This window comes from Neofelis nebulosa, chromosome 10 (genome assembly GCF_028018385.1).
Source record: "Neofelis nebulosa isolate mNeoNeb1 chromosome 10, mNeoNeb1.pri, whole genome shotgun sequence".
NCBI classification, from domain to species: domain Eukaryota; kingdom Metazoa; phylum Chordata; class Mammalia; order Carnivora; family Felidae; genus Neofelis; species Neofelis nebulosa.
Window position 1 is genome coordinate 8,187,144 of NC_080791.1, and position 19,109 is coordinate 8,206,252.

Consider the following 19,109-nt stretch of genomic DNA (forward strand, 5'->3'; position numbering starts at 1 on the left):
GACAGAAGATCCACAGAAAAACTTGAGAAGGAGCCTCCTGAGGTGGGAAAGGGCTCCCTCAAGTATGCCAACATCTGGATAAAAGAAAGCCGGACGTGAACAGGGCACCACCATTGATATATCCCTGTAAAATTCCAGACCAGCAAGTAGTATGTGACCGTCACTGATGCCCTGGGACACAGACTTTAATCAGAAACACGATTACAGGCACATCTCCCACTGACTGCACTTCCTGACTGTTGCTGCTGGCGTTGCCGAACTTGAGGCTGGCGTCTCCAAGAATGGGCCGACCCTTGAGCATGCCCTCTGGCTCACGAGACTCAGTGTGAAACAACTAATTGTTGCTGGTAACAAAGTGGATTCCACTGCACCACCCTGCAGCCAGGAGAGGTAGGAGGAAGTCATTAAGCAAGTCAGCACCTGCATTAAGAAAACTGGCTACCAGCCCAACGCAGAAGCATTTGTGTCGATTTCTGTTTGGAATGGCAACAGCCTGCTGGGGCCCAGCGCAAACACGCTTTGGTTCAGCGATGGAGAGTCACCCTAAAGACGGCAATGCCAGCGAAGCCACCCTCCTCGGAGTTCTAGATTGCATCCTGCCACCAACTTGTCCACCTGGCGAGCCTTTGCATCTGCCCCTCCAGGACGTCTACGAAATTCATGGTATTGGCACCGTCCCTGTAGAGACCCGTGTTCTCGAACCCAGCCTAATGACCCCCTCTGTTCTAGTCAACATGACAACTAAAGTAAATTCTGTTGAAATACTCTTTGAACGAAGATCTTCCTGGGGACAAAGCGGGCTTTCACGTCAAGCATATGTCTGTCAGAGACATTGGTTGTGCTACAGCTGATGACAGTGAAAATGACCCACCGGTGGAAGCAGCTGGCTTCACAGCTCAGGTGATTATCCTGAACCTTCCAGGCCAAATCAGTGCTGGCTACGCACCTAGCCTGATTTTCACAGAAGCCCACATTGCTCGCAGGTTCATGGAGCTGAAAGAGAAGATTAATTGTCATTCTGGGGAGAAGCTGGAAGATGGCCCCGAGTTCTTGAAATCTGGTGGTGCTGCTGTCGTTGGTATGGTTCCTGGGCAGCCCACGTGTGTTGAGAGCTCCTCTGACTGTCCTCTGGGTCGTTTTGCTGTTCGTAATGTGACACAGATGGTGGCTATGGGTGTCAGCAAAGCAGTGGACTGGAAGGCGGCTGGAGCTGGAGAGGTCACCGGGTCTGAGAGCTCAGAAGGCTAAATGGATACTATCCCTGATACCTGCCACCCCAGTCATAATCGGCGGTGGAAGAATGTCTCAGAACTGGTCGCTTAAGTTTAATAATAAAGAAATGATTAATGATAGTGCATCATAAAACCTTGAGAAGGTAAGAGAAATGTTTTGTAGACCATTTGGTGTGTGTGTGTGTGTGTGTGTGTGTGTGTGGCAGTTTTAACTTATTAGCTTTTAAAAATCCGTACTTTTTAATGGAAACAACTTCACCAAAAATCTGCCGCAGAATTCTGAGACCCATTAAAGCAAAGTTTAATGAGTAAACGATCTTCTTTTGGTCAACACTATAAATCCCCACAGTACTACTTAAGTAAAAGACCTAGGTAAGAGTTGCCCACAGTCTATTTCTGCTGTTCATCTGCTGAAATTTCAAATTTTGATAATTCTGGATTAACATTTTCTTTTGGGTAGGAATTTGTGGGTTTTTAATACATTGTTTGAAAGGAACAATCATCTAGGTTTTTCTTAAGGTTTATTTATTTTTGCAAGAGACTGCATGAGTGGGGTGGGGGACAGAGATAGGTGGGATTGGAACAGTGGGATTGGAACTCAACAAACCGGGAGATCACGACCTGAGTTAAAGTCAGATGCTCAACAGATTGAGTCAGTCAGGTGCCTCAAATCATCTGTTTTTTAAGGACATGGTGAAAAGGTATGGGTGAAGGTCTGTTGGTGACAAGCCTTCATAGGTTAGGGCGGATAAGCAAAGATTATCATTGTTTATCAATAAGCTTGTTATAAGAAGTCCCAATCCTGCGACACTAAAGTCCACGTGTTGCATATAAAATTGTAGCTACGTCAATATCGAGTGAATCTGTTGGTATCATCTCAAATGTTAGTTTCCCACTTATTGGGATGTGCGTTCTCACATTAACAAATTTTGAAATAGTCCAAAGAACTCCAAGTGTGAAAGTTAAATAGTATTGAAGACTGTCCTGCTAGAGTTTGTTGTATCTAGATTTGGAGCAGAGTGGGTGGAGGGGGAAGGTACTGGAAGCTGGGGGAAAAAAAAGAGAGAGAGAGAGAGAGAGAATTCAAGCCCAGAACTTCTAATTCCCTCTCTAGGACTCTATCATGCACGTGACTGTAACTTCTCCTAAGTCTAGTGTTAATCATTTTTTTTTAATGTTTATTTATTTTTGAGAGAGAGAGAGAGCACGAGCAGGGGAGGGGCAGAGAAAGAGAGGGAGACACAGAATCCTAAGCAGGCTCCTGGCTCTGAGCTGTCACCACAGAGCCCAACGTAGGGCTCAAACTCACAAACCACAAGATCATGACCTGGGCTAAGTTGGACACTTAACTGCCTGAGCCACCCAGGCGCCCCTGGCGTTGATCATTTTTAATGTCTTCTGTAACCTTTGTCGAGCATTTACTCCTTAATCTAGATGATATCCTGGGTCATCCCATCTCTTAAAATCTAGATGAGACTACTTATGGTCTCCAACACACCTCACATCGAAAGCCCGGTGCCATTTCTGTGTATTCCTAGGGTCTTGTGTTCTCAGGACCACCCCTTGATTCCTCTGACTTTTTGTTCTCCCCTTGGCATCTCGCAACATTTTCTTTCTCGCCACTTGAGTTCTTGAACCACCTTCCTTACTTTTACACGTAAACAACAGATTTTGTGTAGCAGATTTTGTAGACAGTTCAGAGAAATTAAGAAAGAGATGGTTTTGCATTGCTGACCTCCAAGCAGTTAGAACTGAATGAATAATGGTCACCCTGTTCTATAAAGGCTTCTGACTGATTTCCTGTGATGCTCAGCCTTTCTCTCTCCTTTCCGTCCCCTCCCACCACCACCACCACCAACTATTTTTTAAATGCAAACTGATTCTACCCTCTCTTTGTTCTGCCCAGACTTCTGAATCCTACTGTAGACTTTTTTTTTCCATAGCCAAATGCTTTCAAGGTGTTTTCTTTATTGAAGACCATTTATTCCCAAAGGGAATTCTATTCTCAACTATTAAGAAAACAATAGGATTTTTTTTGGCTGACCACCAACGATACCACGGGTTCTGAGGAGTACAAGGAAGAAAATTTGCTTTCAAAGAGGAGACAATATAATAGGAATGTGAGTGCAATATAATGTGAGTGCACATAACTCACATTTCTCTCGGGCCTTGCCACCTTGTGAAAACAGAGACCACATACACGAAGTGTAACAGTTCAGTCTCTACAATATGTTCACGTCCCCTCCCCCCCAGCCCCACCAGGAACCTCCTGTCCTGACAGATACGAAGAAGGCCAATACAACAGAGATTTGGCCAGTACAACTAAGAAAATCTAACTTACCACGTGAGGGGGAAAGATACCTGGAGGTCGAAGAAGAGACAACTACTGGGATGACCACAGGCAGAATGTGGCCCACCTGAGGTTTAAGTCGGGGAGTTACATTCTGAACTTGAGTCATCAGGGTTCAATGGTAACAGCTTCTAACTGTCTGTTTAAGCTATTTTAGTTTTACACCCCTCCCACCCCCAAAAATGTAGCATTATCTGGGCTTTCCACTTCTGACCAAGTGGGAAGTATTAACACTCAGAATTCACCTGACAGTGGAAATCCATGCAACCTCAATGAGTAGGTGTCTGCCACAAACGATGAGAAAAACTAGCAAACTCAGTGAAAAGACAGTTTTGCACCCATTTGAAATAATGCTGCTGCCCCAGGTCTTCCGTTCTTTATCCACGGCCTCAAAATCTGAAGAGCTCTGAAGTCAAGAAGGTTCTATTCATCAAGTGTCTAGCAATGTCCTTTAGAGGCGAAACCCGACCTGTGCATGTGTGAGGCTGCTTGGAATCTTTACGCAGCTTGCTTCACGGGAGTGGTTATGTGTTTCCTGCACAAACATGAAAATGCTTGATTACACGGTGCTCCTGCAGCCTCACTGAGGGAGGGCACGTGAAATATAGAGCGTGGAACATACCTGTCCAAAGTCTGAGACATTCTGAATTCCAAAACACATCTGGCCCCAAGGGTTTCAGATAAAGGCTTGCGTATCTATCTTGGCATCTGCCAGAGGAAACTGGGAGCCAACCGAGAAGAAGTGACGGCCAATGGGGGAGGCTAGTATGGTCCCAGGGGTCCCATTTTCACGTGTCCTGCCTGGAACATGTGGTCCGTCAAAAGGAGAGAAGACTAGATACAGGACTGGGTTGTCGACATGTGGAGTCGGGTAGAAGTTGTGACCAGTGAGAATGTCTGGAAAACCCTGCTGAGTCCTTTAGCCAAAGCCAGACCGCCTACCGGGGCCGACGGTCCGGCTACTTCCCACCACCTGCACTGCAGGCAGATGAGAGCAGCACAATGTTCTTGTGAAAGTTTCCAAGCCCCTCCTATAATTTTAAGGTACAGGATCGTCTGAGTTATTTTTTTCATTGTTCCTTTGATTTTCAGAAAGGAGATTATTTTTAAAGGAAAAGAAAAAGACAGGTGGTGAATAAAGACTTACTAAAGCGATTCTCCCACCCAAGTGCTAACCAGGCCCGACCCTGCTTAGCTTCCGAGATCAGACGAGATCGGGCGCGTTCAGGGTGGTAGGGCCGTAGACACTAAAGCGAGTCTCAAACCTGACGGCAGCATGTCAGAATCACTTAGAAAAGATGTTTAAACTACAGATCTGTAAACTCAACCCAGCCCCATGCAATAAAGGGCTCCCGCAGGCGTCCCAAGGCACCTGGAGTTTTCAGAGTGCCCCAAGTAATTCTGGTGTGCAGACAAGAATGAGAATGACTGTCTTAGAAAAAAAAATGTTTTTTTAATTTTTAAAGAGGGAAAAAGAAAAAGACCTTTTCCCTATTTCTGTATAAGGAATGAAAGTCCCTAAGATCTAGAACAGCCCAAACAGGGTGGGGGGCATGCTGTGCAGTTCTTGTTTTAATCACATGTGCTAACCACACAAAGGAAGTTTCATTTCTGCGAAAACTATCAGTTTCTCTTTTATACGTATTGTTGGTGATCCTGGACACATAAAACATTTTTCAGCCAATGATTTCATCTTTCCCATAACTGAAAGCGTGGATGCACCCTGCACTTATGGGCCAGCAAGGATTAAGGGAACATCCGCTCCACGTCAGAGAGAAAACCGTCTTCCCACATAGTCCGTGGTGTGCTGGGCAGAATGTGGCAGAATCGGTGCCTTGACAAGGAGCCAACTTGTCTTCTGTTGGAATATCTACATAGTTAAAGGTTACATTCCTTCTGTGTCTGCTCAAGTAATTTGGTTCTCTCTTCTTTTCGGAACCCCCTCAAAATGAGGAAAGTTTTGTGAGCTAGTGCTTTCTCTTCATTTCATGTTTATCGCCATGAATGTTTGGTGACCTTGTGACATCTGACGATCTTCTTCCTCTGCTGCCGCGGGGCCAGGGCAGGGGGGAAGACTATCTGCCAAACAGGACCCATAATCTTTGTGTCGACCTGATCAGACATACCTTCCAAGTCACGATTTTTCTCTCTCCCTTTGGACTTTCTTCTCCCTTCTCCTCCAGCTGGTCTCCTCCTCGGGGAGGCTGCCTGGATCTCCAATTTCAGTTGGGTTCCCTGTTACTGTTTCTCAGAACATCATGTGCTTCTCTTTGATAACACTGCTCACAACTTAATTAAATGTTTATTTCATATCTATTTTCCTGCTGGATAATAGGATATTTGGGGTCAGGAAACAAGTCTGGTCTTTTTGTTTGTTTGTTTTTGTTCTTGGTTTGGTTTAGTTTTTGCTTTTCTTTTTTCACCAAAGCCGTGCCTCATACTAATGCATAGTGGATGAAAAATAAATATTCATTGCATCGATGAATTACATACCCCAAAGACTCAAGTAAGCTGGGGCCATTGGGTAGGTTCATCAGAAGATGACTATATCATATGATTTCACTCATATGAGGAATTTAAGATACAAAACAGATGAACATAAGGGAGGGGAAGCAAAAATAATAAAAAAAAAAAAAAACAGGGATGGGGACAAAACATAAAAGACTCAAATAGAACAGAGGGTCACTGGAGGGGTTGTGGCAGGGGGGATGGGCTAAATGGGTAAGGGGCATTAAGGAATCTACTCCTGAAATCATTGTTGCACTCTATGCTAACTAACTTGGATGTAAATTTAAAAAAAAAATTTTTTTTAAGTTGACTATAGACTTTATGAAAAGGTGTCAGCCAAAGCTGAGATAACTGGAAGCGAGAAAGCAGTAGACGGAAGAACCAGGGAAAGGGGGCATGTTAACTCACCTCTGAACAGCAGGGTTTGCAATTATCATGCTAAAAATGAATGCATTCAAACTGCAAAGCTTCAGTCAATGAATCACAACTAACATGAATGTTTTTATTTCAGAGTTGCACATACTTTATTTATATAATTGTGATTCAGAACGAATACCTTGATGATGCTTTATGTGCTGCGGCAAATGCTTAATTGCAGCTTGTTTTGTTGGCATTTATTTAAATGTCAGTAAAACTCTCTCCCACAGATATTAAATTTTGTAATTAATCATTCATGAGGCCTTCTTTAATCAACTTTTCCTTAAGTATTTCAGATTCTTGTCAGGCCCATTCATTTCCCCTGTGAAGATCTAAGAATTGGTTTTAGGTGATAAATTGACTGCGTTCTCCCAGAGCCCATTTTTCTTAAGCGCTTGAAAACATTCATCTGCATGAATCTGACTTATGAAGTGGGGCCCAAGCCACAGTAAACACAGTCGAATAAGCAGCACCTGTCAACCCCAATGCACGTGATGTCAGGCATTCTCAAGTTCCTTGCATTTTTATGACAAAATAAATTGATCTATACATTCACTGCATCAGTCAACCAACACTTGTGTGAGTGGCAACCATGAGTCACATCTGGGGATAAGATGATATATAACATGATATGACATACGATAGTATGCCTGCCCTCCTGGAGTTTATAGTTCAAGTGGAGACAGAGAGATGTGAGAGCAAACCGGGGCAGTAAAACGAGTTAGAGCAGCTATAATGGAGGCAAGTATAAGTCATAAAGAAAAGGTCGGAGTTTGGGATGATGGGGGGGATCAGAACAGCTTCCTGATTTGAGATGTATCTTTAAAAAATAAGTCAATGAGGGCATCAGAGTGGGAAAAATAATGGAGAGAAAGGATGATTGAAACATGATGAAAAACTGGATCAGAGACCCAGAGGCATGAAACAGCATGGCATCTTGGACATGCTAGTCATTAGGCATCTTGCAGGCCATTAGGCATGGGGGGGGGGGGTGGCGGGGAGTCTGTGAGAAACGAGACAGGAGAGACACACAGAGACTGGCTCACGGAGGGTCTTGAGGCCTATGCTAAGCAGTTTGGATTATATTTTCTTGGCCATGTATAACCTCTAGCGTGTTTTCAGCAAGGAGTGGCTTGGTGCGATAGATAATTTAGAGAGTTCACTCTGGCAGTTGTTTAGAGATTGAATTAGAACGCTTGGGCCCTGGAGACATTGTATTCATGTATTCAAACATTTTTAGAGTTATCTTTTAAGTGCCAGATACTGTCCTAAGCTCTAAGAATACAGCAACGACCCAAAGAGACAAGATGTCTGCTCTCACAGAGCATTCTAGCAGAGACATATAGACAATAACCAGAGAAGTAAACAGATAAACAAGAAAAATGGAAGATAATGTCCAGCCAGCCCTGCAAATGTGAAAACTGGCTGATAGGGAGTGTCAGAGGGCTACTTTAAAGTGCGTGGCTATGAAAGACCTCTCTGCGCCCAATCTGAATGACAAGGGCAGAGGTCATTCAGAGGTCATATGATTGGAGGTAGGACCTTCCATGAAAAGAGAACAGGGGATGCAAAATCTTTAAGTTGGAGAGGCTTAGCCAGCTCAAGAAGTGGAAAGAAGGCCAGTGTGCCCGGGGAGTGGCAGCAAGGAGATGAGGGGTAAGAGGTTAGGTTGACTAGAATTCAAAGGCCATGTGATCCAGACCTGGGACAATGTGTTTGAATTTTATCTTCAAGGCCATAGGAAGTCACACATATAAGTCACTGCCTGGTTTTAGGTGGGCAAGTGATATGGTCAGGTGTATATTTTTAAGTGATGCCTGGCTGCTTTGTCGAACGTGGACAGGAATAAAGCAGAGAGAAGTCAGAAAGCTCTTGGAGTAGACCTTGTGGGAGACATTCAGGTGGACTAGGGTCACCAGTGGAGATGGAAGGAAGCAGATGGAATTGGTTGTGTTTGTGTGTGGAGTGAAAAGAGACCGTGTGGTGGGTTAAATATGGGGAACAAGAGACAAAATGCAATAGGGAGCAACTCTCTTTAATGTTCAAACTGGCTTGCCTCATTCAGCAAACAGATCGTGCGCTCAGGCCCCCCGAGTGGGAGCTGGGGGCCTTTCCCCTTCCAACACAGTTCGGGTTTTGCTTGTGTTGTATCGCCTTGTGTCCGTTTGTTTACCAAGAAAGTGAATTCTCTTCCTTGTACTTTTCAGTTTGCCCACCTCCCTGGCTGGGAGATTATCTGGCGCTTACTAAATCTCTGACACGGGAGGCAATGGTTTATTCCCACCCGGTGGCACCACCGTGGAGGGAATGTGCCGGGAGACGTGGGGTCGCCGGCACAGCAGGGCCAGCGTGAACTCACGGGGCGTTTCCCAAGCAGCCTCAGCCTGTCGAGCCACACGGACTTCTGAGCACTGAATAGTTCTCTGTCTGAGTTTGAAGATGATACAGGGACTTCTCAGACATAGTCCCTGGTTTCCAGAGGCAGCGGTTTCGGTGGGGCAGCAAGACTAATGCAAACCAAAAGGATAAAGGAAGCAGGTGAGGCCACGTGCAAGAAAGTGAAGAAGACAGTTTATGAGAGCAGCTGCAGTTGAGATAAAGGCAGATTCAGGGCTGACTGGGGAAAACAAGGAGAGCCTTTTGCTGTGAACCGGGCCAGGAAGAGGGGGGCTTTAGATAAGGGGCGCAGAGGGTCCAGAGGATGCTGGGCTGTGATGGTGACATTACTGGGCACACCACACGTTGGGGTGCCCTGGGTCCGTGTCCTCAGACCTTTTGCCGTCTTCTGAGTTCTTCCCCATGGCTTCAATGCTATCTAATCTAGGGGTGCCTGGGTGGCTCAGTCGGTTTGGCCTCCGACTTCAGAGGTCTTGATCTAGCCATTTGTGAGTTCGAGCCCCGCGTCGGGCTCTGTGCTGACAGCTCAGAGCCTGGAGCCTGCTTCGGATTCTGTGTCCCCCTCTCTCCGTCCCCCTCTCTCACTTGTGCTGTCTCTCTCTCTTTCTCTGTCTCCCTCAGAAATAAATAAACATTAAAAAAACTTTTAAAAAGTACTATCTAATCTAATGGGCTGATGATTCTCCAGATCTAGTCTCCCCAAAAGTCTTATCCGTGTAATTACATGGCACCACCAGTCACTTGTTCCGTTGCTTAGGCTGAGACTCTAGAGTCATTCTTTTTTTCTCTAATTCCAGTAGAGTTAAAATACAGTATTGATTAGTTTCAGGTGTACAATTTAGTGATTGAACACTTCCATAAAACACCCCGTACTCATCCCAAGTGCCCTCCTTAGTCCCCTTCACCTAGTTCACCCATCTCAACCCCCACACACACCTCCCCTCGGGTAACCATCAGTGTGTTCTCTACAGTTAAGAGTCTGTTTCTTGGTTTGCCTCTCTCTCTCTCTCTTTCTCCTTTGCTCATTTGTTTTGTGTCTTAAATTCCACGTATGAGTGAAATCATATGGTATTTGTCTTTCTCTGACTGACTTATTTCGCTTAGCATTATATTCTCTAGCTCCATCCATGTCCCCGCAAATGGCAAGGTGGCAATCTTTTTTATGGCTAAGTAATATTCCATTGTATATACACCACATCTTCTTTATTCATTCATCAATTAATGGACACTTGGGCTGCTTCCATATCTTGGCCATGGTAAATAATGCTGCTGTAAACATAGGGGTGCATGTATCCCTTTGAATTAGTGTTTTTGTATTTTGGGGACAAATATCCAGTAGTGTGATTACTGGACCATAGGGTAGTTCTATTTTTAACTTTTTGAGGAACCTCCATACTGTTTTCCACGGCGGCTTCACCGGTTTGCATTCCCACCAGCAGTGCACGAGGGTTCCTTTTCCCCCACATCCTCACCGACGCTTGTTTGTTTCTTGTGTTTTTTAGTTTACCCCTTCTGGCAGGTGTGAGGTGATCTCTTATTGTAGTTTTGATTTGCGTTTCCCTGATGACAAGTGACGTTGAGCATCTCTTCATGCGCACAGACAAGAAGTTTTGGGATGTTTGTTTGTTGACAGCTTACTTTGCATTCTCAGGATGGTCTTAAATAAATCTGGAGGCATAAAAGAGGAATCGTAGTGACTGTATTTTCAATGTGAATTATTTACAATATCCAGAAGTTGCTTGCATTTACGTGATAATGTCAGAAAAGAAGCACTGATGTTATATAGAAAACATCAAAAATACATGTAGTGAAATATCATGGCTCAGTGTTATTCTGTTGCTGACCTGATTAGTAAAGCCAACGAGAATAGGAACAGGCAGATGTCCCTGAACCTTGCCTGGCATTTAATTTTATTCCAGTTCACATGTATGGTAATGTTTCATTTGTTTGTCAAATTTTCTATGTATCTACGTATTCAGGCTTGGCTTTTTAAAAGAGCAGTGTATACCTTATAACTTTTTTAGCAAGTAAATAATTGCAAGCAACTTTTTTGTGTAATTCAGAAATATTTCAGCGTGTCTTTCTAGGAGCTAGGAACTCATTTTTTAACACAGCAACAGCATTATTAAAAAGTAATTATTCCTCAAGATCATTAAGTGCCCACTCAACATTCAAACTTGCCAAAATATTTCACAATAGTTCAAACGAGGCCCCAAATTCACTCCGTATGTTGCATTTGGTTGGTGTGTACTCTGTAGATTCCCCCTTCCATCATTCTTTCTCCCCTCCCCCAGCCTCTTCCTTTTATACTGAAAGTGACCAGTGGGCCATGAACTATGCTAGATGCTTAATGGATATTATTCTGTTTATTCAGCACTGGAACCTGGTCTTCAAGTAGCTATTATAATTACCCACATACAAAGCCAGGAGATGAAGGCTTAGAAAGATGAATACACTAACAGAACACTAATATACTAATGTATTGATAGTCCTGAGGTTGAGTCTCCAGATCTACTCAACCCCAAAGCTCACGTTCTTTCTGCTAGCTATGGCCTCCCAAATCGCTTGTACTTGGGCCTCCAAAGCCCACAAGGACCTCTGTTTCATTTTGAAATGCTATCCAAGCAAACTGGAGCCCAGGAACCCCAGAAATCTGGGTTTCCGTAATGAATGCAAGAAAGAGCGTCAAACCTTCTAACTACTTTGATATTTCCAATTTTTCAGGACCCTTACAATTCCCAGGAAAGCAACAGCAATTACTGAGACGGTAGCTGGGAGATTGTCCTCCTGACCTCTGCTTCCAACTTCCAGTAGAAGCTTTGAGCTTTTCAGAGGTAAGAAGCCAATGAAGAGGTTGTTGTGAGGGAGCTGGGAGAGTCGCAGGACACAGAGATCCATAATGGCATTTCCCATGTTCATCTTCTTGTCCCCAAGTTTTGCAGATCTGGGCACTACGGAATAATAACTCTGAATATAATGGAAGTCAGGCAGACTCGATTTTTCTCAAAAAAAAATTAGTGCTTTAATTTTTATATATAGTGCTCATAATAAAACAAAGTAAGTTTAAATCACTTGCGATGTCTCAGACAGACAATATTTTGATCAGGGATTGCATTCTTCATCAAAAAGCCATCTCAAAAAAAAAAATGAAGACGTATCCAACAATATGTCAAAAAAACAAAAACACAGCCAACATATTTGTAAATGCTTAAAATAATAAAATAATACTCCTAGTGCTATCAATGAGCATACATTTACTTTGTATATTGACATTTAAAAGAGTCCCAATTTAGGGGCACCTGGGTGGCTCAGTCGGTCTGAGTGTCTGACACTTGATTTCAGCTCAGCTCATGATCTTGTGGTTCAGGAGTTTGAGCCCCATGTTGGGCTCTGCCCTGACAGCACGGAGCCTGCTTGAGATTTCAAGATTCTCTCTCTCTCTCTCTCTCTCTCTCTCTCTCTCTCTCTCTCTCCCCCCCCCCTCCCTGCTCGTGCTCTCTCTGTTTCTCAAAAATAACATTTTTAAAAAGCAGTACCAATTTACCAGACTGCACGTAGAACTTCCAAAAGACATAATCCTACTGAATCTCCACACTTAATCTCACGGTACTCGCATTCAGTCTCCCAGATGCGGGTTCTATCATTTTCATGTTACTTTTTGAGATACAAACTTTATGCCCAATCAAAAGTTGATTTTACTCCTGTATTTTTTCAAAGTACATCTAATGAGCCAATCTTAGGTAGCAGGTCCGGAGTGAGATACTAGATACCAGAGACCTGATGATTAATAAGACACTGCCATTAATTAATTAGTTAATTAATTAGTAAGACACTGATGATTAATAAGTTACTGCCATTAAGTGGCTCAGCCCTGGAGAGAGCCAACATGAAAAGGAACAGTGTAATATGATGAGTTCTGGGTGTATACCGTGATACTGGGTGGTGGGAAGTCTAGGGAAGCTGCACGGAGTAGACCATATAGGAGCAGATGGTGAAAGTTTGATGGTGGTGGTGCTGGTGATGATCCTGCTGATGGTGGTGGGGATGGCCCTAGCGGGGCTAATGAAAACGGTGCTGTCACTGAGCACTAGCTAAGGGCCCGTGCCTGTGCTGTGTTTGTGTATTATCTCGCTAAATCCTCACGACAGTCCATCGAGACCAGCTACGCTGACATTTATGCAAAAGAAATCACTGAAATCCAAAAAGTTAAGAATCTTATCTAATGTCATACAAGAGGCAGGTAGAATCAAAACCAGTGGTTGAACCCAAACTTCTGGTTCCAGCAACTACTCGCCTCAGCCTCGCCCTGCTCAGAAGCATGTCAGGTGGGCAGGGGGAGGGTGTGCCTCCCAGGCAGAGGGGCAGGGGTCAGGAAGGCTTTGGAGTGAGGGACGACAGTCCACATCCACATAAAGTGGAGACTGGTGGAGAGGAGAGTAAGATTATAATCTCTGCTAAAAGCTTTTTGTGTCACAGATAGATACACTAAACTAGATCTCACCACTTTGCAACCTGACTCAAATAGAGAGTCATAGAAAAAAAAAAAAAAAGAGGCCCCCAAAACACTAAACAAATAAAAACCGGTCATTCTAATGAAAGTGTTGGCGTTAGGGTAGAGTGATGGATGGAGTTCATTTACAGTGTAACTGAACACAAGATACATTGCCTTCTGTCTTCTCAACTGCAAACTACTTTCCAGCAGAAACTGATGAGCAGGTTACCTGGTTTATCATTTGCTTAATGGATTCATTCATTTGGCGAATACCTCTTGCCTGCCTCTGTGGGGCACACACTGGTGGGCACTGCAGGGAAGGAGGCAAAGAGGGCGTGAAGCCTCCCTCAACAAGACGTCACCCAGGAGCGGAGCCTGACGTCTCAACATGTAGGGTCAGTAGGGGTACGTAGCGGGCAGACAGCAGGCTTGGACTCCATCGTGTCCCGTGTCCTCGCTTCCCTCTAGTGACCCTTGGTCAGGGGCAGGGGTGTTGTCTCCAACAGCACAGTTTCGCACAAGGCACAAAATGCACCGTGGTTCGAATTTAGAAGCTGCTCGATTAAAAATTAGCTTCATAAGGGGATTGAGTCATCAGGATAACAGGAGACAGAAGCCGGTGGTGGATGATTCTTCAGAGTCTAATACCCTTTCTCTTTCGTTAAGCTCCCCACACTGCCTTGGGGGGCCCCTCAGGCCACGACTGGGGCAGTTCACCTTTACGTCCTCTGGGAATCTACCCGCACGTTACACTTCAGTTGATAGTGAAAAAAAAAGAAAAGAAAAATATGTGTTCTTAGGGACGAAAACAGGAAAAAGGATTAAACCCTCTAATTATTAGTGTGTAAAGCTTCCCACTTTTTCCTCAGTTTTCTTGCGCTAAAAGCTATCTGACAAGGTGTTGGTTTCTCAATGTAATACCTAGAGGAGTAAACAGTCGTTAACAAGATAAGACTTTGTTAAAACAAGTGAACAGATAATCCGACGGAAGAATTGGAAAACCAATAAACATCGAGAGTACTGAGGGGCGACTGAGCACAGAGGACAGGAAACTGCCAGCTGAGGGCTGCCCGGAAGTGCTTTACATGGAGGACAGAAACTGTGGCCTCTCCTCAGGAGACATCATGTGGTACCAGGGGGCAAGAGGATTGTGTACGAAGGTGGGCCGCACCTGCCAATGTGCCGTGAGAAACAGAACCACACGTTCCCTAGGTCTGGGATTCAGTGATTGCCCCTCCTAGCCACCTCTCGCTGTCTCTCAGGGTCCACCCTGTGAAGCCCCCTACAAAGCGGGTCCACAGCGCCGTGAGCATCAGACTCTCCGTGGAGGTGCCCCTGCACAGTGGTTCACGAGGACACGTCGCTCGTACACAGATCTGGCAAAGGATGACCCACGAAGCGTGAAAGCAGCAGAAAAGCAAAAGGGTGATGAATTCAAGTGAATCTCGGTGGTTTAGTTTAGGGTTTGATTACGTTTGTAATGAAACCGGCTTTGCCTACTCGTGCATCATTCCGGGAATGTTCCCTTCTCTGGCATCATCCCTTTTCCTTATCTTCCCTCTGGGCTGCTTCCAGCGTGTATACAAATAGGTTTATCTTTATCGCCTTATAAAAATGTCCTCTCTGGACTGGACTGCTCCCCTCCCCTACTCTCCATTTTTTCTGGTCTCCTATTGCAGCAAGAACTTCTGGAAAGATTTGGCTATTCACTATATCCTCCTCCAATTCTCTGTCGCCGCACTCAAACATCACCGCACTTCGGCCACTACCACTCCCCCCAGACTGCTTTTGCAAGGTCACTGGTGATGGCCACAGTACTGAGTCAACGCACAGCCCCCATCCCCTTGACGTACTGGCAACAGTCGATGCTTTTGATCGTGTTCGACTTCTTGGAAATGCTTTCTTCGCTTGGCATTCACAGCCAGGCACACCAGCTGCCTCCTTTACAGGTGTATCCTCTTCCCCTTGTCCAGCGCTTGGTTCTTAGACCCTCGCCTGTTTCTCCCTATTCTCCCCCCAGGATCTCGTGGCTTTAAATATCATCTCTTTGTTGATGACTGGCAGATTTATACCTCCATGCTGGACCTTCCCCTGGAACCCTTAGCTCATCCATCCAGCCGTCTACTCAGAAACTCCACTTGGATGTCTCAAAAGATCTCAAAAATGAATATGGCCCACACTGAATTCCTGATCTTCCGGCCACCCTCAGATTTGGATCACCCCAAAATCTTCCCCACCTCAGTCAGTACCACCCATCCTTCCACTTGTTAAAGCCCAAAATCTCAGCATTAACTGTAATTTCCTTAAAGTCAGAGTTTTTTCTTCTTTTCCCATAGGTAGAAGGACCCTAATAAAATGTCATAGGTCCCTTTGAGGAGGGACCTGGTGCCACAAGTACCATAAATCTTCCTCCCAGTCTCCCCCAAAAGGAATGTGATCATGTACCAGGGTGACTGTGCACGGTGGGTGTGGAAATACCCAGACCTTTCTGGGATTACTGAAGACTGGCTCTGAGTTGGCACTCATTCCTGAAACCCCAAAATGCCACTGTGGTCTACCAGACCAAGTGAGGGTCTGTGGAAGTCAGATGAGTGATGTAACTCTGGCCTAAGTCACTGGCTCACTGGGTCCAGATACCCAGCCTGTGATTATTTCACTAATGTCTAGTTCCCTAATCCCAAGTAAGCCTTATTTAATTGGAGTAGACATTCTCAATACCTGGCGAATCCTCCCACAGAGGGAGGGCAGAATATGATAGTTAATATGACAGACTTCAGAGCCAGCTTGCCTAGGTTCGGATCCTATATATGACAATGGCCGTGTGACCTTGGACAACTCTCTTAGCTTCTCTGGGTTTTAGTCTCCTAATCTTAAAAATGCCCTGTAAAGATGATATGAGGACCAAATGAGTTAGTATTTGTCAGATGCTTAGAACAGTACCTGCACATTATGTAAATGCTACATCAGTGTTGCTTAAGTAAATAAAACCCTTAATCCCTTTCTTGATCTCACACTGTCCCTCACATCGGTCAGGAAATCCTTGTGGCTTTGCCTTCAGAAAGTATCTCCAATTGGACAATTTACCCCACTCCTCACTGCTGCCAGCCTAGAGCCAGCCACCACTGCCTCTTGTCTGGATTATTCGCAGTAACCTCTTAACTGATCAGGCCGTCCGTTACCTCTCTAACCTCATCTCTTAACGTTCTCCTCCACATTGACTCCACTGCCCTCCAGCCACATAGCTGCTTGCTGCTTCTCAAATTCTCCAGACTTCCTCTCACCTCCGTGCCTTTGCGCTGGCTATTTCCTCCGCCCAGGATGTTCTTGTCTCGGATATCCTCACGTCCCAACACTCGTGTTGTGCTCAAACGTCACCTTCCTAATGAAGCCCACTCTGACCGTTCCTATTTAAACTGCAGTGGTATCCCGTGCATAGTCCCAACACATGCATACAAACTCCCTGCCCTGCTCTATTTTAATGACACTTGGTCACCTTCAAGGGCCCCTGGGTGGCTCAGTCAGCTAAGCATCTGACTTCAGCTCAGGTCATGATCCCACATTTCGTGAGTTCAAGTCCCGTGTCCGACTCTGTGCTGGCAGCTCAGAGCCTGGATTGTGCTTCACATTCTCCCCCCTCCTCCCTCTCTCTCCACCCCTCCTCTCAAAAATAAATAAACATTTAAAAATTTTTTTTAAAAAATAGCGCTTGGTCACCTTCAAAAATGTGTGCAGGTTACTGTATTTACTGGATCCCAAAGAAGATCATGAAAAAGTCCCAAAGGATTAAAGATCCACTAGATGGAAGGGACCGACCCAGATCACTGCTTGGAGAATTGTCCGGGAGAACCTCCATGAGCAAGGACTCACTGCTTGCCAGGCGGTGTGTCCCCAGTTCAGAGGAGCAGACTGCTGGCCCGCCTGGCTTCACCATCCTTCGCGAGCCCCCCCTCAGCTGCTCAGCTCATACCCCAAGAGGGAACAGGACCCGCGTAGGGAAACAATGACAGTAGTACCAGAGAGGGAAAAACAAGCAAAATGCACCCAAACTGGCATCTCCTTGTGAACAAGGACGGCTGCAGAAGAAGCAGCTTTCATTTTTCAACGAGGTTTTAAAAAATAATAGTAACAATAGTGCTCACAGAAATTCAATCTCAATTTGAGGAAAAAAGACTCTAGGATGCTCAAAGAGGGTTTTCTCCCCCCCCCCTTTTTTTTAACTTTACATATTCCAGCGCTGAATTGAAGGAGCTGTTATTCTCTGTTGGGGATTGAATCTGGGCATGTATGATGGAGCAAAGGATATCTTCACACAGAAAGTAAAAACACAGAGACATGGAAATCATTATGAGAAGTTTTCTAAAAGGGCTCAGGGGACAGATGCAGCGACCTAACGTGAATAATAGGAGTTCCGAGGGAGGGAAAGGCAACAGATGCAGGAATGCATTAATTAAGGAAATAATAGAAGACATTTCCCCTGGTTTGAAGAAAGACTTGAGTCTGCAAATTTAAAGTGCTCATGGAGTTTCGGGCAGAATTGATGGGGGGGTGGGGAATGAAAAATAAACAAAACACACTTGGTCAAGTCCTAGCAGAGTTCCTAAATTTAAGCGTGATATATATATATATAAATATATATATTTATATTAAATAAATTATAAATATTAATTAAATTAATTAATTAAATTAAATTAAATATATATATATATATACACACACACATATGTGTGTGTGTATGTATATAAAGGCTGTCAGACATGAAAACTAGATTACTTACAAAGGACAAGGGCCAACACCAATTGCATTCCTGCACTGAACAGAAGAAGACAGGAGAACTGAGGAACTCCACTCCCAGAATTGGCGGAGGAGGATTCCAACCCCAAATCCTATCCCTTGCTGAGAGAGCCACCTGCCGGGGGAGAGGAGGCTGTGAGCCACTGTGCAAAGATCCAGGGCCATGTCACTCGTAGATATTTCGTCTAAGGAAATACTTTGTGAACGACCCTTAGACAACAAAATGCAAATTATGATAACGTCTGCAGTGGGGCACAAGGTGGTGAGGAAAGAGCATGACTGTGAGTCTGTCTGTACACATATACGTGTGTGTGCCGTTGGCCACCCAGGTACACCTATATTTACGTCTGAATTGGAGATAATGGGGTGCTTGGGAATTTGTAAGGCAAGTGCGAAATAATGGTCATGCAAATAGAGGGAACATCCTACAAAGGCACCTGGGTGGCTCAGTCCGTTAAGCCTCTGACTTCGGTTCAGGTCGTGATCTCATGGTTCCTGTGTTCAAGCCCCACATCAGGCTTTGCAATGAGAGCTCAGAACCTGCCTGGGATTCTCTCTCTCTGCCCCTCCCCCACTTGAGCTCGCTCCCTCTGTCTCTCTCTCTCCCCCTCTTTCTCTTTCTCTCTCAAAATAAATAAATAAACTTTAAAAAATCCTACAGGAAAACCCTACAAACGTCTAAAAGTACTAAACTGTCTCGTGGATTCTTGGGAATGGAGGAAGGAGCAAGCAGAGAAGGGAAGAACTTTTCTTAGGTTTTTATCGGAGGCAAAGAGCGTTATCAAAGTGGAAGAAGGCAGTCAGAAAAGAAAACGCTTTGATGGAGAGATATAGCTTGACCCCTTGTTTTCACATCAATAGCAGGGAAAGAAAGGGTTCAGTAGAAATGAGCAAAATAGAATAATACCCAGAAGAGTGGGAA

At 44.7% G+C, this 19,109-nt stretch overlaps 1 pseudogene; it reads left to right on the plus strand.

Moving 5' to 3' along the window:
• The first annotated feature begins 226 nt into the window (after window positions 1–226).
• The window catches only part of LOC131486781 (elongation factor 1-alpha 1-like), a 42,484-nt pseudogene continuing 23,601 nt past the window's right edge, over window positions 227–19,109 (plus strand).